This window comes from Lissotriton vulgaris, chromosome 1_1, assembly GCF_964263255.1.
Source record: "Lissotriton vulgaris chromosome 1_1, aLisVul1.2, whole genome shotgun sequence".
Lineage (NCBI taxonomy): Eukaryota > Metazoa > Chordata > Amphibia > Caudata > Salamandridae > Lissotriton > Lissotriton vulgaris.
The window spans coordinates 1,951,769,024-1,951,791,215 of NC_141685.1; the positions used below are offsets into that span (position 1 = coordinate 1,951,769,024).

At 46.3% G+C, this 22,192-nt stretch overlaps 1 pseudogene; it reads left to right on the forward strand.

Annotated features, from left to right (window-relative positions):
- The first annotated feature begins 431 nt into the window (after positions 1–431).
- Positions 432–1,769, forward strand: LOC147751422 (uncharacterized; annotated as a pseudogene).
- The last annotated feature ends 20,423 nt before the right edge of the window (positions 1,770–22,192 follow it).

A 22,192-nucleotide genomic window follows, 5' to 3' on the forward strand; every position in this document is an offset into this window, starting at 1 on the left:
AAGATTGACACTTACTGGAGCTGGGGCGAAGCGAGGAAGCCCTTCAGTGTTGCCGCCACCGCCAGGAGTCACAACTTGCTGGGGATAGCGCCGCTGCCCCGGGACTACAACAACCGGCTGCCTCAGCGGCGGCGCTGCATTAACACGCAACGTAAGTGCCAGGAGGCGCCTTTAAACTGCGCTCTGACCCGCCTCGCGGGACGCCGGGTCAAGCTCGGGCAAAGGGTGGGCCCTCTGTGGCCCTCAGAGGCCAGAAGAGACTGGGCTGGGCCACAGACCCTGATTTCGTTCCGAACTGATTAATAACTGCTTGATTCACGTGAGACTTTGGTGTTTTGTTTATGATTTCTAATTGTGTAAAGTGCTTTAGGTATATTTCAATTGTTTTCTCATTGCACACATCTCCCACTGTGTAAGGATAAGACTGTGTAATGTCCAATTCTAAAAAAGATAAGTCTGCTACCTTTTTGGGCACCATGGATACCTATCTGGTTAAAAGGGTGAACCAAATCAACAATGAGAGAAGGGCTTCTCTGGGTCGAGTGAGTCTCCCTTTGTTACATGATGAGGCCTCGCCTCCACTGGGGGGCATTGCATTGGAAAATAGTGATGTTACAAGTGACCGGGCTATTATAACCACAGTAGTACAGGTACATAGGGAGACACTTGATGTCCTGTCTGATACTTCTACGGAGGAATCAGAGCAGGCCCCACCAGTTAGCAGACCTGTGAGATCCTGCAGAAAATTGCAATCTAAACGTGGGAGGAAGCACAGCAAAAAAAGAATAGATCCTCCACGAGTACTTTGCAATGGCCCTATCCCTGAACCTTGTCCAGTGGACGGAAATAAAGAGGGGGGTACGCTCATACATTCTGAGCAAAAAGTAGCAAAAATAGAGGCTAAAATGGCAGATCTGTTGAGACCCCTGACCACTAAGCTGGATGCTGTGTCGCTAGAAGTGGATAGACTGGGTGGTCTAGTGTCAGCATATCTGACCACAGCCCCAGTTGCTCCACCCAAGGTAGTAGATAAGGGTCAGAGTACCAGGAGAGAGAATGTGCAGCAGATCTGTCAGCAAGTACCTGCCACTGAATCTGCTCCCCCTGCCCAACCACTAGCAACTGATCAGAATAGACAACCCATAGTAGAGTCTGATGGCAGACCTGACTTCAAACATATAAGGAAAAGTCGCTATATCAATTTGCCCCCTGATTGTGCTCCTTATGTGGTGGTTTTAACAAATGTTCCGCCTATTGATGACTTTTCTGCCCAGTCTCATGGGGAATCTCACAATTCCTTAAAAAACAAAACAGTTGCGTGGCTAAGTAAAAACTGTGGGTTTCCGACCAAATACTCTGATCAAATACTATCAACGCGAAGGGTGAATTGGATTGGTCCATCTAGTAAGACCACCAGTGGAGATTGTATTGTCGTAAATTTTAAGCACCTGTAACATGTGGCAACAGTATTACTAATATCGGCCTCTCTAGTATATAACGTGAACAGTCTATGTGTTCACCCACTTGGCTATTTTTATGCCCATCTGATTGTAGCCCCCCCTGACCCCAGGAAATTCAGACCACTGACTCAGTCCTTGACACCAGCACTGAAGACACCATATCTGTATAATGTTAATGGCCACCGTTGGAATGGCCCCAATGTGGAAACACATAATAGATATAATGCTGCTATCCAATGTGGGAATGGTTTTAATGTGGACTTTCAGAACAGATATGACTTGCTCTCTGGCCTGGAGGCGTGTGATTGACGCAAGGAGTGTGTGGAGCAAGGAAAGGATTATGTTGTAGAAGAAGGTACCGATGGGACTCCTGAGGTGATAACGAATGGTAGCAATGTAATCTGTTGGAACATTGCGGGATTGGGCTCAAAGATGGGAGATTGTAACTGGATCAGGTTCATTAAGCAATATCAGATTATCTGTCTTCAGGAGACCTGGTCAGTTGAATGTGATTTTTTCCTGGAAGGTTACAAATCATTCTATGTTCCCGCGTCTGCATCTAGCAGGGGTAGGCCAAAGGGGGGATTAGTTACATTCATTTCTGTTGCTTTACCTTGTAATATACGAAGAGCTTTAACGGACAACCCAGGTATTGTTGGGTTGATATTAACTGGAGATAACTGTTTGGCTGGCCTGGTTAATTTTTATAATGGTGTAAATTCATGCTCAGCTCTGAGCCAAGTATTGGCACTAAATGATTTTATTCGCTTCTCTATGAAAGAATGTCTCCATAACCTCTTGATTATGGGTGATTTTAATGTCCATCCATGTGGCGATCTCTTGCTGAAATGCATTTCGGATATGCATTGTGTACGATCCCAGGGCCTGCACATGGAGCACACAGTTGAAGGGGAATTACTCAATGATTTATTAAATGATCTAGACTTAATAATAGCTATGGAATTGAGGGACCCTACTAAGTGTTTTTATACCCTTACATTTAGAGGGCATGGACGGGGAACCTTCATTGACTATGTGTTACTCACATTGCCAATGCATTCCTTTGTGGACTCCTTCTCAATTGATAATAGTGAATTTAGTGATCATAACCCACTCACCGTTCAGTTGAAGGGTCCCTGGGTAGTTAAGGAAACCCGGAATTGTGTTTCTGGTAATCTTTGCACAACCGATGGAAGACGCTGCCTTAGATGGTCTATGATTGCTGCTGATCTGCTGTACAAAAAAATAACAGACACTTGTACAGATGAAATCTTGAGTTGTACCACAGTTGGGACTGAACGATTTAGGGTCCTGGGTGCTTTTCAAAATTTGTCGGATACAGTGTCTCAGCTGATGTTGGCCCCTGCAAAAAACATAGAAGTCAGGGGACCAAGATGGTTTAACCAGGACTGCTCTAAAGCAGCACGCAATTTAAGGTTGGCTCTGGCAGCCAACCCCAGAGTAAAATTGACTGTTCAAGCATGTAGGAAAGAATATAAATCAGTTATTGCCAAACGCAAGGACTTTTTATGAGAGGAGGCATGGAATGAGATTCTTGATCCAGATACCTTGAAGTGTAGCTCTAGATTCTGGGCATTGGTAAAGAAACCTTTCCTGGTGCAGGATTCGGGTGATGGTCTGGAATGTTGCATAACTAAGGATGAGTAAGTAAATCATTAAAAAAAATTATACCGTTGCTCGTCGATGGAAACCCCTAATTTTCCCCCTTGCGATAGTGATAGCATTATTAGGTTTGAAAGAGGCGAGATTATGGAGGGCATAGTGGGACTGACAGCTGGGAAAGCTCCGGGCACTGATGGGATCCCCCCAGACTTGTATCGGTCTGATCCTAGCTTTTGGGATCCCATACTAGAGGCGGTCTTCAATGCGGCTGCAACAGTTGGTTGTCCACAATCATGGGGGGTCTCCACAATTGTTCCTGTCTTTAAGAAGGGGGACAGGGGTAGCCCACTCTGTTATAGGCCAATTTCATTAATAGATTCTATGGTCAAAATAGTAGGCAGAATGCTACTGCAGAGATTGTCAGACTGGGCGTTGGCAAATAGCATCATGTCCATCGCTCAGTATGGCTTCTGCGTTGGAAGATCGACTATAACACAGTGCCTTAATCTCTTCTTATCCTGAGCAAGTACACTGTAGCGATGAGGGGTATGTCCACCTTGCCTTCATGGACCTGTCATCTGCTTTCGACTGTGTTAACAGGGGAAAGCTCTGGCAGTCCATGAGGGCAAAGGGTGTTGATAATGGGATTGTTAATTTCCTAGCTGACCTCCACAGTAATACTAGTGCCAATGTAAGGTATTCTCAGGATCTGGGCGTAACTAGTAATTTTGACATCAGAAAGGGTGTGCGCCAAGGCTGTATTCTAGCCCCTTTTCTTTTTAACTTTTATATTAATGACCTAGATAGTGACCCGCAGAATATTCACGCCGACTGTCCTAGAGTCGGTAGGCGGGGTATTCCTGTTCTTTTATATGCAGATGATGCGGTTTTAATCTCTAGAACTGAGAGGGGACTCCAAGCTCTACTTAACGCTTTTAAATTGTTTATGTCAGACAGAGACTTACTTGTCAACAACTCCAAATCATTCATAATGCAAGTTGGCCAACAGCCAAGTAGAAACTTCTTGTTTAAACTAGATGATGTAGTGATCCCTGTGTCGAAATCATTCTCGTATCTTGGGGTCATTTTCGATAATAAACTTTGTTGGGGTCCACATCTTGTCAAGAAGAAAGGTGAATTGGCCAGGGTGAATGCCTCCATTTTTAACTTTGCGGCAAAATTGGGGAAAAAACCTACCAGTGCCATGATGAAACTTTATAAAGCGAAATCAACCACATGATCAACCACGTAATAAATCTCCTGCTAAAGGATCATACGTGTGAAAGAGTATCACTTTAGAGAAGCATCCCCACAATAATCCCAGCTAAAACATACTGAAAATGAACAATAACAAACAAAGTTATGTTGACAAAACTTCATGGCCCATAATGCATCACCCTGAAAGCTAAAGGGTGAGAGTGTACATTGTGGAAATTAAAAAAGGACGAATGTAGAACACTGCGGTGATCAAGAACGTTTGTTTGAAATGTGTAGGAGTTTTGCGCTAGACCTGTGAAAATAAACAAAATATCTGCTGCCAAGAAGTGTGCCGCGTGATTTCTTGTTTCCGCATCAAACGGAGACACGCTCCCGGTCTCAAACGCGGGCACCAACAGACTGAGTTCCCTCTTCAACGGAAACAGTTGAGAGGAAATATATATATATATATATATATATAACATAGGTTTCACACATTTTATAGTTAGCTGGACATTTCACTCATACAAAACCATTGAAATTCCCCCATTATAGTTAGTTAAGGTAACTATAACTTGCGCGCCCGCAATGCACTGCTGATGATGTCATATATTACATCACTCATGACATGGTCAGTGACTTCACTCATGACATCACTGATGATATCTCAAATGACATCACTGATGACCTCACTGATGACATCATCCAGTGAATGTGTGTCTTTCTGAAAAATAAATATGTTTTATATATGTATATCTAAAGGTCAATGGAAGAATAAATGTGTAAATAAGTGTCTAAATTGATGGGTTTTAAAAAAAAAATATTGTATAACTGACTTATTAAGTGTATCTTAGTGAATACATGTATTAGCGAGTAATGTTTAAATATGTAAATATCTATATCAGTGTCTCACTTTGTGTACAAGTGGCTGCATGGGTTGGTGACTAGCTACATGAGTGCTGATATGGGTTATTAGTTGGTTTTTAGAGTATCAGTATGAGTGTCTATATGGTTTGGTGGGGGGTATTACTTACCGCATAGATGCATAAATGGGTGACTCACTGTTTGTATCGGTTTTGAAGACAGCATGTGTGCAGGATTGTATGGGTGGATGAGTGTGGGTATGGGTGTGTTTGTGAGTGAATCACTGTCTCAATAGTATCTTTATGAGTAACTACATATGTTTTAAACTAGTATATGTGAGTATTGATGTATATAAGTGAGTATATGTGAGAGCGAGAGATTGTAAGAGTTCCTGTATAAATAAGTATGTGTTTCTATAAGTGATTGTTTGAGAGAGTAAGTATGTGTACGATTCTGTAGAAGTAAGTGTAGTAGTGGGTGTATAGCTGTATATGCAAGTAAATGGATGTTTGAGTATGTGTGTGAGTAACTCTATAGATGATTGTCGGTGTGTAATAAGATCTATAGGTGTATGAGTACATATGATGAGTGAGTACATGTATGAGTGCCTATATAGAACTGTTAGTGAATGACTGGATGTGTATGTAGATTTTGGAATTACTGAATAGGTTGTTCTAACTGGTATTGGTATCCCCAATAGTTTTTTTTTTTAGTTTTTTTATTTTTTATTTTTTTGTATGTTCACAGCAATACATTAATACAGCATAAGAGTAAAAAAATATATATATATTCTTATAAGCAGTATATGCAATAAAGCATAAATTAGTCATGGGCGGGTAGTCATTACTGTACATATATAAAAAAAAGAAGAAAATCAAAGTTAATGGTCAGTATAAATCCATTATTAACAAATACAATTCATTTTTTATATACATTCTCAATCTTCATAATAATCTGAAAAGGAGCCCCAAATTTTCATTCCCATTTGCTTTTTTCTCCTTGACCCACTGATTGAGAAAAGCCCCTACTCCAATTTATATAAATAATACATTCTTGCTTGCCATTGTTGATAAACAGGCGGCTTTTCCTGAAGCCACTCGATAGTTTCTATTTTTGAATGTGTGTATCAAGGGTTATATTACGCTGAGAGGAGGTCTGCCACTCTTTCACTGGATGATGTCATCAGTGAGGTCATCAGTGATGTCATTTGAGATGTCATCAGTGATGTCATGAGAGATGTCACTGACCATGTCATGAGTGATGTAATATATGATGTCATCAATCAATCAATCAATCAATCAATCAAAGACATTTCTAGAGCGCACTACCTACCCGTAGGGTCCCGAGGCGCTTGGGGGGGGGGGGGTGCCGCTACTGCTCGAACAGCCAGGTCTTGAGCTTCTTCCTGAAGGAGAGGTGGTCTTGGGTCAGGCGCAGGTCGGCCGGGAGGGAGTTCCAGGTCTTGGCGGCCAGGTAGGAGAAGGACCTTCCTCCTGTGGTGGCTCTGCGGATGCGTGGGACGGCGGCGAGGGCGTGGCTGGCAGATCGGAGGTGGCGTTTGGGAGCGTAGAAGTTGATGCGGTTGTTGAGGTAGCTCGGGCCTTGATCGTGGAGAGCTTTGTGTGTGTGGGTAAGGAGGCGGAAGGTGATTCTCTTGTTGACCGGGAGCCAGTGTAGGTCTCTTAGGTGTCCGGAGATGTGGCTGTGTCATGGGATGTCGAGGATGAGTCTGGCTGAGGCGTTCTGGATGCGCTGGAGTCTCTTCTGGATCTTGGCGGTGGTTCCGGCGTAGAGTGCGTTGCCGTAGTCCAGTCGGCTGGTGACGAGGGCCTGGGTGACGGTCTTCCTGGTCTCTGTGGGGATCCACCAGAAGATCTTCCGCAGCATGCGCAGGATGTTGAAGCACGACGAGGAGACGGCGTTGACTTGTCTGGTCATGGAGAGGGAGGAGTCCAGGATGAAACCCAGGTTGCATGCGTGGTCCGTCGGTTTGGGTGCGGTGCCCAGGGCGGGGGGCCACCAGGAGTCGTCCCAGGCGGAGGGCGAGGAGCCCAGGATGAGGACCTCCGTCTTATCTGAGTTCAGTTTCAGGCGGCTCGTCGTCATCCACTCGGCTACCTATTTCATCCTTTCGTGCAGGTTGGCTCTGGCGGCGGTGGGGTCGTTGGTCAGGGAGAGGATCAGCTGGGTGTCGTCGGCGTAGGAGATTATGTTGAGGTTGTGTTGGCGTGCGATGGCCGCGAGGGGGCTCATGAAGACGTTGAACAGAGTAGGGCTCAGCGAGGATCCTTGAGGGACGCCGCAGATGACTTCGGTGGCCTCTGACTTGTACGGTGGTAGGCGGACTCTTTGTGTTCTTCCGTCGAGGAAGGAGACGATCCATTCCAGTGCCTTCTCCTGGATTCCGACGTTGCTGAGGCGCTGCACTAGGGTGCGGTGGCAGACTGTGTCGAAAGCCGCGGAGAGGTCTAGGAGGATGAGGGCCGCTGTTTCTCCGTTGTCCATCAGGGCTCGGATGTCGTCAGTGGCGGCGATGAGGGCGGTCTCGGTGCTGTGGTTGGCGCGGAATCCGGACTGCGATGGGTCGAGGGATCCATTCGTCTCGAGGAAGGCGGCCAGCTGTTTGTTGAGGTCTTTTCGATGACTTTGGCTGGAAACGGGAGACGAGAGATGGGGCGGTAATTCTTGAGTTCGGTGGGGTCTGCTGTAGGTTTCTTGAGTAGAGCGCTGAGTTCGGCGTGCTTCCAGCTCTCGGGGAAGGTGGCGGTGTCGAATGAGGTGTTGATGATGTCCCGCTAGTGGGGTGCGATGACAGCGTCGGCTTTGTTGAAGACGTGGTGAGGGCAGGGGTCGGTCGGAGATCCGGAGTGGATGGAGTTCATCATGTGGACGGTGTCTTCGGTGTTGACCGGGGTCCAGGCGCGGAGGGTGGTAGTGGGTGGCGTTGCTGCGGTCGTGGCGTGCGTCGGTTGGGTGCTGAAGCTGTTGTGTATGTCCGCGATCTTGTTGTGGAAGTAGGTGGCGAGGGAGTTGCAGAGGTCTTGCAATGGGGTGATGTCGTTGTTTCCGGCGTTGGGGTTGGAGAGCTCTTTCACGATGTTGAAGAGTTCCTTGCAGTTGTGTGCGTTGTCGTCCAGTCAGTTCTTGAAAGCCATTTTCTTGGTGGTGCGGATCAGTTGGTGGTGTTTCCGGGTGGCGAGCTTGAGGGTGGTCCTGTTGTCCGGCGTGGGTTCCTTTCTCCAGGCTTTCTCGAGGGCTCTGCAGTTCTTCTTGGAGCTTTTGAGTTCGTCGGTGAACCATGGGGCTCTCTTATTGCCGGGTCTGCTGGGCGGGACCCTCAGAGGGGCGAGTTCGTCTGTGCATTTGCTGATCCACTTCGAGAGGTTGTCGGCGGCCTGGCTGGGGTTCGCTGAGCTGGCCGGAGGGTGCTGGCTCAGGGAAGCGGCGAGCTGGTCTGCTGTGATCTTGTTCCAGCTTCTTCGGGCAACCTGTTGCTGGTGGTGGTGGATCGTTGTTCTTCTGAAGGTGAAGTGGATGCATCTGTGGTCCGTCCAGTGGAATTCTGTGGCGTGGCTGAAGGCGATGTCTTTGCTGGATGAGAAGATGGCGTCGAGTGTGTGTCCGGCGAGGTGGGTGGGGGTGGACACCAGCTGCTTGAGTCCAAGGTTGGCGAGGTTGTCGAGCAGGGTGCTGGTGTTGCAGTCGTTGTTGTTCTCCAGGTGGAAGTTGAAGTCCCCCAGGAGGATGTAGTCCGCGGAGGGGAGGGCTTGCGGGCTGACGAAGTCGGCGATGTCCTCGCTGAATTGAGTGCGTGGTCCCGGAGGTCGGTAGATCAGGGTGCCTCTGAGGGTGGTCTTCGGGTCGGTGTGGATCTGGAAATGCAGGTGTTCGGCGGAGGGTGGGGTGTTGTCGGTGCTGGTCGTGATGCGGATGGTGTTCTTGTGGATGATGGCGATGCCTCCTCCCACCTGGTTGGCGTTGCGGTCCCTCCGGGTGATCTTGTAGCCTTCTGGGATGGCGATGGCGATGTCGGGCGCTGAGGAGGCGTTCATCCAGGTCTCCATGATGAAGGCAACATCAGGGGCTGTGGCGTCTAGGAGGTTCCAGAGTTCGATGGCGTGTCTGTGGACGGAGCGGTGTTGAGCAGGATGCACTTGAGGTGGTTGCTGATGGTGTTCGGCTTGGCAGGTGCTGGTGTCGGGCAGGTCCGGATGCAGGTGAACTTGCAGTTGTTGCAGCTGAAGGGTCCGTGGACGCGTCGTGGGGTGGCTCTTAAGCGTGGGCGGAAAATCCGTTCCGCTCGCGGATTTTGCGGATTTTCGGGAAATCCGCAATCCGCGAGATTTGCGGATTTCCCGCAAAATCCGCAAATTCGCACGCAGCGGATTTTTTTGGCGGCGCGCGGCGTTGGTGATACAATTTTTGCGGCGCGCGGCGTTTATCATCGTTTGCCGAGTTGTTTTTTTCGATAGTTTGCGAGTGCTGCGCCATTTTGGATCTTGCTGTGTGATCCCGCGGGAATTGGCGAGCGCGATTACGTCATCGCGGCTTGCCAGCGATAGTTTGTCAACGCGAGTACGGCGAGATCACGTCTCGCGGTACTTCGCAATTGCGAGATTTGAGATGCGGCGAGCGAAAATATAAATTTGCAATTCTGCACAAGAAATCCACCAGCAAGCAGCATAAACCTTCTAGAAATGATGATTTTTATGTGAATAACTCCTTAGTTTGACATTTGCCTGCACTTTTTTAGCGAGGAGTCCATTTTGGGGAGGGGGGCAGGGGGGTGGGAGGAAGGAAGTGCCCCATAGTCTTCAACTTCCTGTTCCTGTTCAGCAGGCTCCTCCCAGTGCTTTGTCCATCTCCTGGTCACTTTTCATTCGGATGTGGACCTGGAAGGATTACTTTTTGTGGATGCTGCTGGATCTTTGGATTTGAGGCCTTTTTGACTTTCTTTGGATCACTGTTGGATTAGAAATTTTACAAGTAAGTTTGTTTGGGGCATTACAGTTGCTGCAACTAAAATTTTGGGATTTTCGATTTTTGGGCTGTTTTGGGGCCTTTTCCCCAGGGGTACTCAGTGGTGGGTGGACTGATTCTTTCTGTGGGTTGTCTTGAACTTAAACATCATGGAGGCCATAGATGAATTGGGATTGTGCTGATTTTTCTGTGTTTTTCGATTTTTTTTTTTTGTAAAATTTTGTGTTTTTCGATTTTTGACCTGTTGTTGGGGCCTTGACCAGGGGTAGTGAGTGGTGCATGGGCCTAGTCTTTCTGTGGGCTGTCTTGAATTTAAACATCATGGAGGCCATGGATGGAATGGGATTGTGCTGATTTTGCAGTGTTTTTCGATTTTTGGGCCTGTACTTGTGGCCTTTTCACCAGGGGTATTTGAGTCTAGCATGGGCCTAGTCTTTCTGTGGGCTGTCTTGAATTTAAACATCATGGAGGCCATGGATGGAATAGGATTGTGCTGATTTTGCAGTGTTTTTCGATTTTTGGGCCTGTACTTGTGGCCTTTTCACCAGGGGTATTTGAGTCTAGCATGGGCCTAGTCTTTCTGTGGGTTGCCTTGAATTTAAACATCATGGAGGCCATGGATTGAATGGGATTGTGCTGATTTTGCAGTGTTTTTCGATTTTTGGGGGTGTTCATGGGGAGGGACATGCCATGTGGCTGGTGGCCATTTTGAGTGCAGCTACAGGCACTGGCCATGTGCTGGCAGGCAAGTGGCCATTTTGAATGCAGGCTTTGTTGTTAGGCCTCCAACCATTTTGCCTACTTTTCAACCTTTATTTATGCCCAGGGGTAGTGAGTCTTGCATGGGCCTAGTATTTCTGTGGGTTGTCTTGAATTTAAACATCATGGAGGCCATGGATTGAATGGGATTGTGCTGATTTTGCAGTGTTTTTCGATTTTTGGGCCTGTACTTGTGGCCTTTTCACCAGGGGTATTTGAGTCTAGCATGGGCCTAGTCTTTCTGTGGGCTGTCTTGAATTTAAACATCATGGAGGCCATGGATGGAATAGGATTTTCCTCACCTGTGCTTCGTTTTGTTTAGCAGTTGGAGCCTCGAACTGTGAGCACGCTGGAGCTGCTCCTCTTGTAATTCTCCTTCGCCAGCAACTCGCGGTACCCGCTCCGCGGGTCCCGCTTCGCGTTTGGGTACTTTGTCAGCGCTGCTGGAATAGCGCTGAAGACTTCTAAGATCTTTGTCAACTGTGCCTCTGTGGTGTGGGGTGCGCAGGGCTGCGAGCGAGGTCAGGCGTGGACTTCAAGTCCCAGGAGCGCCTGACACTCGGCATTACCAGCAGCTGACCCGCTCTCCCTGCTGGCTCCTCCCCCGCCTCAGCGCGGCTAAATCCAGCTCGGCTGCCTTCCTGACTGTTTCCTCACCTGTGCTTCGTTTTGTTTAGCAGTTGGAGCCTCGAACTGTGAGCACGCTGGAGCTGCTCCTCTTGTAATTCTCCTTCGCCAGCAACTCGCGGTACCCGCTCCGCGGGTCCCGCTTCGCGTTTGGGTACTTTGTCAGCGCTGCTGGAATAGCGCTGAAGACTTCTAAGATCTTTGTCAACTGTGCCTCTGTGGTGTGGGGTGCGCAGGGCTGCGAGCGAGGTCAGGCGTGGACTTCAAGTCCCAGGAGCGCCTGACACTCGGCATTACCAGCAGCTGACCCGCTCTCCCTGCTGGCTCCTCCCCCGCCTCAGCGCGGCTAAATCCAGCTCGGCTGCCTTCCTGACTGTTTCCTCACCTGTGCTTCGTTTTGTTTAGCAGTTGGAGCCTCGAACTGTGAGCACGCTGGAGCTGCTCCTCTTGTAATTCTCCTTCGCCAGCAACTCGCGGTACCCGCTCCGCGGGTCCCGCTTCGCGTTTGGGTACTTTGTCAGCGCTGCTGGAATAGCGCTGAAGACTTCTAAGATCTTTGTCAACTGTGCCTCTGTGGTGTGGGGTGCGCAGGGCTGCGAGCGAGGTCAGGCGTGGACTTCAAGTCCCAGGAGCGCCTGACACTCGGCATTACCAGCAGCTGACCCGCTCTCCCTGCTGGCTCCTCCCCCGCCTCAGCGCGGCTAAATCCAGCTCGGCTGCCTTCCTGACTGTTTCCTCACCTGTGCTTCGTTTTGTTTAGCAGTTGGAGCCTCGAACTGTGAGCACGCTGGAGCTGCTCCTCTTGTAATTCTCCTTCGCCAGCAACTCGCGGTACCCGCTCCGCGGGTCCCGCTTCGCGTTTGGGTACTTTGTCAGCGCTGCTGGAATAGCGCTGAAGACTTCTAAGATCTTTGTCAACTGTGCCTCTGTGGTGTGGGGTGCGCAGGGCTGCGAGCGAGGTCAGGCGTGGACTTCAAGTCCCAGGAGCGCCTGACACTCGGCATTACCAGCAGCTGACCCGCTCTCCCTGCTGGCTCCTCCCCCGCCTCAGCGCGGCTAAATCCAGCTCGGCTGCCTTCCTGACTGTTTCCTCACCTGTGCTTCGTTTTGTTTAGCAGTTGGAGCCTCGAACTGTGAGCACGCTGGAGCTGCTCCTCTTGTAATTCTCCTTCGCCAGCAACTCGCGGTACCCGCTCCGCGGGTCCCGCTTCGCGTTTGGGTACTTTGTCAGCGCTGCTGGAATAGCGCTGAAGACTTCTAAGATCTTTGTCAACTGTGCCTCTGTGGTGTGGGGTGCGCAGGGCTGCGAGCGAGGTCAGGCGTGGACTTCAAGTCCCAGGAGCGCCTGACACTCGGCATTACCAGCAGCTGACCCGCTCTCCCTGCTGGCTCCTCCCCCGCCTCAGCGCGGCTATAATTCTCCTTCCTAATCCAGCAACGCGGGAGCGCGCGGGAGCGCGCCGGGAGAAGCCCGGGACAAGGGCGGGACCGTCTGAGGCCGTCAGAGGCCGAAGGAGGCTGGGCTGGGCCCCCTCCCTTGGTTTTATAGTTGCTATATATCCTGTTTTGTTGTTTTCACAAGCTGATTTCGTATTTTAACGATTTTGTTAAATTTGATATCATACTATATAATTGCTATTTTCTTAATCTTTCCCCCCTTTCCTTTAAAATAGTCTCATGACGGCTAAAAAATTACGTTCTGGACGAGTGATTGTGGGGAGATCTGGGTCTAAAACTAAATCTAATCCCCTACGAAACAAAATAGCGTCTACGATGCAGTTGAAGGGCCAATGTCAGCTCTTTAATCTTTGGGACAAAGGGAAAGATAAACCCACAGATTCACAGTCCACGAGCGAAATTCCAGGTTGCAATGTAGCGGTGTCAGTTAATGAGGTCATTAATGTCTCCTCTAGTCTAAGTATGGTGGCCAGTCAATCTTTGCCAATTGTAGTCAGTTCGGAAGAATTAAAGGGCTTACCTTTGTCCTTAAATAATGTACAGCCAAATCAGAATAATTACCTGAATTCTACGGGCAGCATGCCTACAAAATCTGAAGATATTGCTCCAGCATCGGTTACATTAAGAGAAACACTTAAAGTTATATCCCCTGTAGTAGGGAATGAATTCACTCTGCCTGATATTGATTTAACAGCTCATAGGGCGCGGGTGGAAGTGTTTCAGGGGATCTCTACAGGTGTTCCTGTGGAGGAAGTTATTACGATTTCAAGTACTGGTCCCCTAAGTAGTACTCCCTCTAATAAATTGGATTTCTCCCTCCCACAATTAAATCTTACAACCTGTTCAGGCCCTGTGTTGAACAATTTAGCGGAGGGTTCTCCAAATATTAACGGGAGACTAATTTCTAACTCCTTATCATCTCTGGAATCAGTCTTGTCTTCGATCTTAAGATTGCTGGAAAAATTTGTGGGAGGCTCGGAATGTATCTTCGATACCGTAACACAGATTCTGCAAGTTCTGATATTAAACAGAGAAGAACTAGTATCAGATCCTTCTAGTCCAGTGGCCCCACGGTTGATGCCACAGAAAATAAGTCCTCCTTGTTCTTCAGTAGAGTTGGATGTAGAGCTTTCTTCTCCTTTGTTAGAAAGTCAAAAGGAAAGGCAGCCCATAGTACTCTCAACTATCTCTAAATCCTCTAAAGCGGTTTCGGCTGGCGCTAATTGTATAGCCCCGCTTAGAGACGAGATAGAAGTAATAACAACTCCCCCTCCTGATGTCAAATCTGATTTGCCTTCCCTCTTTCCAATATTTTCTTTGCCATCAAAAAAGGAAGAGGAAATTCCTAAAGGAAAAACGGGATTGATGGGAAATACGAGTTCTCAGAAACATAAAAAGATTAGAATGAAGAAGAGGAAACCTATTCGTAGGTTTGCTAAAAAAAGACAGAGGAAACTTCTTTTTGATAATAATGTGGAGGTAAATATAGATGACCCCCCGCAGGCGGAGCAGTGTCTTACCCCTAAGGTTGAAATTAGGGTGGTATCGCCTAAAGAAGATGCCACCTCCTCTGGGTTAGGTCCAGTAAACTTAACTAATCCCTTTCTTCCGAAGGTTCCTCTCCCATCTACTAATCCCTTTTCCTATTGTAAGGTTAGTCAAGATCCTTGCCAAGTTTTATCCAAGATTACCCCACCTTTTGTTATTCTACCCCCTTCTAATTTAAACCCTATAGCAGTACCCTTTCAGGCTCCATCCTTAACGACAGTTGTCCTTCCAAAGGAAAAAACAATTGTGGATACATTATTCCTTGATTTCTCGCCCCTTTTTGAACCAGATTTAATTTTGAATAGATCTGCCCTGTTACTCTGTTTTAAAGAGATCGAGGGTTTGAAATTAGTTCAAACCTCCGATCTAGATGTTGTACTCCTCCTCAAATCTTATGCGGGGAAACCTTTAAGATCAACAAGGGTGAAATTTTATTCAAAAGTTGTGTTGAATCTTGTTTTACAATGGGCTGAGGAATTACAAATTAGAGGGATAGATGTGTTGCCTCATTTTGGGGAAAAACGTATTGTAAATAGTGCGGCTAATCCCGCATTATCATTTTCCTCCAATTTTGATGCGCGATTGTCAGATTGGTCTAATCTCGGATCTGAGAACCTAAAAGTTTGTGTGGCTAGCAATGAAAGGCTGGTTTCTTATAAAAACCCTCCCCTCAAACAAACAGTGAAGGATGATCAATTTAAATGGAGTTGGCTCCCGGGAGTTCTTGCGAGTAAATCCGCTCCCCGCTCCAGTCAGGATTCCAATTTTTAACAGGGAGCTGAGATTTATCTCATGGAACACGGCCGGTTTTAAAGATAATAAGGATAAATTGGGTTTCCTTCATGCTCAAAAGGCAGATATAATCTGCTTGCAAGAAACTTGGGTTGATGGAAGTGTTATTTTGGATAAAGATTATTTTGTTTTGGATTGTAGCGCAACCAGCACTAGAAGAGGCCATGCTAAGGGAGGATTAGCATGTTTATTATCTAACAGATTGCAATGGAACTTTACTCATTATTTGGATCCAGGAAAAATGTTTCAAGCAATAACTTTGAAAGATGTTTTTGAAGATTGTCCTAATAGATTGCTGATTGTGCTAAATATTTATATTCCTCCCAATTGTTGTTTTAATAATGGTTTAAAAACTTTATTCACTTTCTTAACAAAAGTTTTGGAGACCTCACCTACTCCGCATGTGTTAATGTTTGGGGATCTAAATTGTAAGGTATCTAACAGTGGGTTGGAGTTGTTTAGAAATATTCCGTTGGAAGAGTCTCTGAATATACCTTCAGCTCAATTTCCCCCAAATATTAAAACTGACAAAAGAGGTAAACTTATTTTAGACGGTTTACATAATGCGGACTGCTTAATTGTAAATGGGAGGCTTCCGTCTGATATTCCGGCAGCTTTTACTCATAAATCTAATAAGGGAAAATCTATTATTGATTTTATCATGATAGATTATGCCGGTTTTCACCTATTAAAAGATATGAAGGTCATTGAATCGAATCTTAGTGACCATAATGTATTGATGCTTTCTGTTTCTATTAGTCTTCAGAAAGTGGTTCCATGGAGGCTGGATATAGATTCTGTGAATTTTGACTCCAGCACAGGGAAATGTTTTTGGAACATCAGTACGGTGGAAAACCTGGCACCTCTCTTCTGTAATACTGTCGAGAATCTTCCTCTTTGGGAGGGGAAAGAGTTGTATTGTTTTGTAAAATTTTTAGACTCTGTAACAGCTTGTGCAAAAGAGAAATCAGGTGGGAAACAGTCCCTTGTAGCTCCTTACCCTCTGCGGGCTATAAATAGAGAAATAAATAAAATTACAAGGGGGCAATTTTTATGTTTTACTCGAGAAGCTAAGTTTAGGTTATCTACCCTGAAAAGAAGGAGAGTTAGACTCAAGGCTCGCTTAAAACGCTCTAAGGAAGATGACCTCTGGATTCAATTGAGGGAAGCTTCTTTTAATCATCAAAGTAAGACCTTTTGGTCCTTAATTGGCAAAGGATGCGGTACTAGAGCCAGTTCTACGCCCATTGCCATCGAGGAACAGGTATGGGTTCACTATATTGAAAAGTTGTACAGTAATAATAAGTCTCAAGGTATTAATGTTGAATTTGAAGATGCTGCGGCTATACTTGACGGTCCGACAGAAAAAGAAATCGAATGTGCCATTAAGAATATGCGTTCCTCTGGGGCGATGGGGCCTGATAAAATCCCAATACTAGTATTAAAAAAGCAGAGTGAACTCTGGAGTAAAATACTCTTTCCCGTGTTTAAATTCTGTTTTTCTAACGGAACAGTCCCCCCCTCCTGGAAAGGAAGCATTATTGTCCCTTTATATAAAAAAGGGGCAAGAGATCTCCCACAAAATTATCGGCAAATTGCCCTGCTTGATGCCATCGGCAAGGTGTTTGCAAAGTGTGTGCTTTCTTTAATTAACGATTGGGTATTTGAACATAATATTCTGCCTCTGGAGCAAACAGGTTTCAGACGAAATCATGGAACCTTAGATAACCTGACCGCATTGCAAGTTATCAATGAAAAATATGTGACAGTGCGGGGTGGTCAGGTTTATGGCGCCTTTATTGACTTTACCACCGCGTTTGATAAAGTAGATAGAAATCTGCTGTGGAGAAAGTTAGTTAATCTTGGTATGCCTGCTTCCCTAATTAATTTGGTCCGCGCCCTATATTCTGACACCTGGTGCAGAGTCTTACTTGGAGGTGATCGCGGCGCTTCCAAATTAATCCAAACATCTAATGGGTTGAAGCAAGGTTGCCTTTTGGCTCCATTGCTATTCTCATTGTACACTGCTGATTTACCCATCGCTCTTTCTGCATGTGCCGGTATTGCCCCATCTTTGGGGGGTGTTCAAATTGCATGCTTGATGTATGCAGATGACATCTTAATTTTGGACCTCACCCCAAAGGGCCTAAATGACCGATTGCACGCACTTCATAAATACGCCGAAAGTCATTTTCTATCAATAAATACGGCAAAAAGCAAGATAATTTGTTTTTCAGGTAGAAAGAAGCCTAAATGTTTTACCTTTCCATGGGTTGTAGGGGGGGAAAAACTAGAATGTGTGAAATCTTATACCTTTTTAGGTAAAATTGTCACTCACAATCTAAGTGACAAATCACACATAGACAATAATTCCCGGAAGGCGATCTCCCAGGGAAAGAGCCTAGTCTCCCTATATAAAGCCACAGGTAGAAGGCATTTCTCTATTTTGTTAGATGTTTTTAGAGCGAAAGTACCAGCCTCCCTGTTATATGGCATTGAATTAGTTGATCCAAAAAAATGGAGTTTTTTAAACTCGGCAGAGGGAAAAATTCTTCGGAGTTTAATGTCTGTTGGCACTGTAAATTCGACTGCTTCCTTGCGTCAGGAATTGGGTTTACGCAGCAGTAGGGTTCAAGGTCTTGCTAGTATCATACGTTGGGTAGTAGCATTATCTAAAGGTGAACCCAATACCTTGAGAGACCTGATAAAAAAGGAATTGCTAGGATCTTTTAATGGCTTCTCTTCAATTGTAAAAAATTTCAGATTTGCTGTGTTACAATTGAAGCTGGATGAGGAGACTTTATTTTCACTCTCCTCTCATCAATTAAAAACAATTTTGAAGTCAGCCTCTTGGGAATTGGGGTTTTGTCTTGATAGAGACTTTTGTTTAATGAAAAAAGGTTGTACGCCTGTTATTGAATCTTATAACCTGCGGAAAGCTCAACCATATATGTACTGGAACATCCCCCATGGCGTGAGACGCCTGGTGTACTTATTAAGACATAATTTGCTTCCACTAAAAGTTTTACAAGCCAGCTGGTATGGTTGTTCGGCACGCTGTGATCTTTGCCAATTACACGATCAGGATTTAGATCACGTGATGTTCGTTTGCCCTATACTGATGCCATGCAGGCGTAGATGGTTAAGATCAATCTGCTTACAACTTAATATACTATCAGCGTCTTCATTTAAGGCAGCCTTAATCAAACCTCCTAATGAAATGTTTGTTTTTAGACTGTACAACTTTTTTAAATGTTTTTTGGACTTGTATTAAGATATTTCTTGTGATTATGATGAAATTATCTTTTTGCTTTCCTTCTATTTTAATATTTGTGCTTTGTATGTATATGTTGTTTTTATGTGGACCTCAAAATGAGTTCCGTATCATAATAAATAAACTTTAACTATCCTATAAAAGGAATAGGATTGTGCTGATTTTGCAGTGTTTTTCGATTTTTGGGCCTGTACCTGTGGCCTTTTCACCAGGGGTATTTGAGTCTAGCATGGGCCTAGTCTTTCTGTGGGCTGTCTTGAATTTAAACATCATGGAGGCCATGGATGGAATGGGATTGTGCTGATTTTGCAGTGTTTTTCGATTTTTGGGGGTGTTCATGGGGAGGGACATGCCATGTGGCTGGTGGCCATTTTGAGTGCAGCTACAGGCACTGGCCATGTGCTGGCAGGCAAGTGGCCATTTTGAATGCAGGCTTTGTTGTTAGGCCTCCAACCATTTTGCCTACTTTTCAACCTTTATTTATGCCCAGGGGTAGTGAGTCTTGCATGGGCCTAGTATTTCTGTGGGTTGTCTTGAATTTAAACATCATGGAGGCCATGGATTGAATGGGATTGTGCTGATTTTGCAGTGTTTTTCGATTTTTGGGCCTGTACTTGTGGCCTTTTCACCAGGGGTATTTCAGTCTAGCATGGGCCTAGTCTTTCTGTGGGCTGTCTTGAATTTAAACATCATGGAGGCCATGGATGGAATAGGATTGTGCTGATTTTGCAGTGTTTTTCGATTTTTGGGCCTGTACTTGTGGCCTTTTCACCAGGGGTATTTGAGTCTAGCATGGGCCTAGTCTTTCTGTGGGCTGTCTTGAATTTAAACATCATGGAGGCCATGGATGGAATAGGATTGTGCTGATTTTGCAGTGTTTTTCGATTTTTGGGCCTGTACTTGTGGCCTTTTCACCAGGGGTATTTGAGTCTAGCATGGGCCTAGTCTTTCTGTGGGCTGTCTTGAATTTAAACATCATGGAGGCCATGGATGGAATGGGATTGTGCTGATTTTGCAGTGTTTTTCGATTTTTGGGGGTGTTCATGGGGAGGGACATGCCATGTGGCTGGTGGCCATTTTGAGTGCAGCTACAGGCACTGGCCATGTGCTGGCAGGCAAGTGGCCATTTTGAATGCAGGCTTTGTTGTTAGGCCTCCAACCATTTTGCCTACTTTTCAACCTTTATTTATGCCCAGGGGTAGTGAGTCTTGCATGGGCCTAGTATTTCTGTGGGTTGTCTTGAATTTAAACATCATGGAGGCCATGGATTGAATGGGATTGTGCTGATTTTGCAGTGTTTTTCGATTTTTGGGCCTGTACTTGTGGCCTTTTCACCAGGGGTATTTCAGTCTAGCATGGGCCTAGTCTTTCTGTGGGCTGTCTTGAATTTAAACATCATGGAGGCCATGGATGGAATAGGATTGTGCTGATTTTGCAGTGTTTTTCGATTTTTGGGCCTGTACTTGTGGCCTTTTCACCAGGGGTATTTGAGTCTAGCATGGGCCTAGTCTTTCTGTGGGCTGTCTTGAATTTAAACATCATGGAGGCCATGGATGGAATAGGATTGTGCTGATTTTGCAGTGTTTTTCGATTTTTGGGCCTGTACTTGTGGCCTTTTCACCAGGGGTATTTGAGTCTAGCATGGGCCTAGTCTTTCTGTGGGCTGTCTTGAATTTAAACATCATGGAGGCCATGGATGGAATAGGATTGTGCTGATTTTGCAGTGTTTTTCGATTTTTGGGCCTGTACTTGTGGCCTTTTCACCAGGGGTATTTGAGTCTAGCATGGGCCTAGTCTTTCTGTGGGCTGTCTTGAATTTAAACATCATGGAGGCCATGGATGGAATGGGATTGTGCTGATTTTGCAGTGTTTTTCGATTTTTGGGGGTGTTCATGGGGAGGGACATGCCATGTGGCTGGTGGCCATTTTGAGTGCAGCTACAGGCACTGGCCATGTGCTGGCAGGCAAGTGGCCATTTTGAATGCAGGCTTTGTTGTTAGGCCTCCAACCATTTTGCCTACTTTTCAACCTTTATTTATGCCCAGGGGTAGTGAGTCTTGCATGGGCCTAGTCTTTCTGTGGGTTGTCTTGAATTTAAACATTATGGAGGGCATGGATGGATTGGGATTGTGCTGATTTTGCAGTGTTTTTCGATTTTTTTGTGCTCTATAACTGAACTGATGTTCCTCTGTCTTCCATTTTTTTTAGGTGCACAAGACTCAAGAGAACCACCAGTGCCAGGAAGAAGTCCTGCAGCGGTGTGTGTGTGCAGCATAACGTCACGCGACGTCACGTCTGGCCTCAGACAACTCTACAATTCGTGCAACTGCGGCCTGCTGTCTGACCTGCTCTGAAGAAGATGGCCCCGCCCCCAAAGAAAGTTCTCCGTAGCTCCTCTAGCAAGAAAGTTGCTAGTAAGGAGCAGAAGAAGCAAGTTACCAAGGAGGCTGGTGTGCCACCCGCCACTTTTTTTGGGAGCAAAAAAAAAAGTACGCCTGCAGCAGCAGGATCTGCTGGGGACCAACCTGAGAGCAGCACCCCTGCTCCATTGGGTTCAGTGCCTCCACCACCACGCCAACTTAAGTCAAAGCCCTTGAGTGCTTCAGAGGCAGTCAGTGTACTTCTCCAATCACCATCGACCAGTGATGTTGGCTCATCGCAAGAAAGTAGCAGCAATGTCCCTGAATCAACACAGGTTGTTGTAACTCATCTGACAAGTGTTGAACAACCACAGCCGCAACAACAACACCATGTGCAAGTACACGCCCAAGTACATGTGGAAGGAGAGGCAGCAAAAGGAGATGCGCAAGCAAAGGTGCATGGACGTTCACAAGTGCCCACAATAGTTGTTCCTCCCGAAGTAGGGGCACATTTGGAAATCGACAATGAAGCTGAGGTATCATTGGAAGCCACTCCTCCTGATGATCATTCATTGTCTTCCACATCCCTAGCAAGGAAAAGATCAAGGGGGGTGTCTACATCTTCTTCAAGCCCACCTCGTTCTGGTGCAAGTGATCTGTCTTGGGAACCACAACTGCGGTCTGACAGTGAGGCAGAGGCACACCATGATCTGACACCGGTACCTCCTAAGCGTAAAAGGAAGGTCGTCCAAAAACTCAAACCTATGGAGTGTGATGAGTCTCAACAAGAAGTGACAGATACTGCTGGTGATGAAGCCTCTCACGATGACGACGAGCCAGTCATCACAAAGGTCACTGCAGCCCCACCGGGCATGCAGCAAAGAGACATTTTGACCCTATCCCGAGAAGCTGCTGAGCGTGATGATGATGTCGGCGAGGAGGCAATGGAAATGGAATCATTAGATTTGGAGTTAAGTAGTACACCAAAACCTACCGCTTCCATATTTCTTCGCAAGAAGGTACCCACCTCGTCCTCGACCTCAATTCGTGGTGGTGAAAGTGCAAAACGTACTGAAGTTCGGCAATCCACATCCTCCACTTCATCTGTCATTAGCAGCAGGACCACCACCACCAGTATCGCCGCCTCCTCCGGCCCCCGAAGACATTTCAAGTCTCCAGTTTGGGACTTCTTTAGTGTTTGCCCAAAAAAGGAAAACGTAGCCATTTGTAGCCTTTGTAAGCTTCGATTT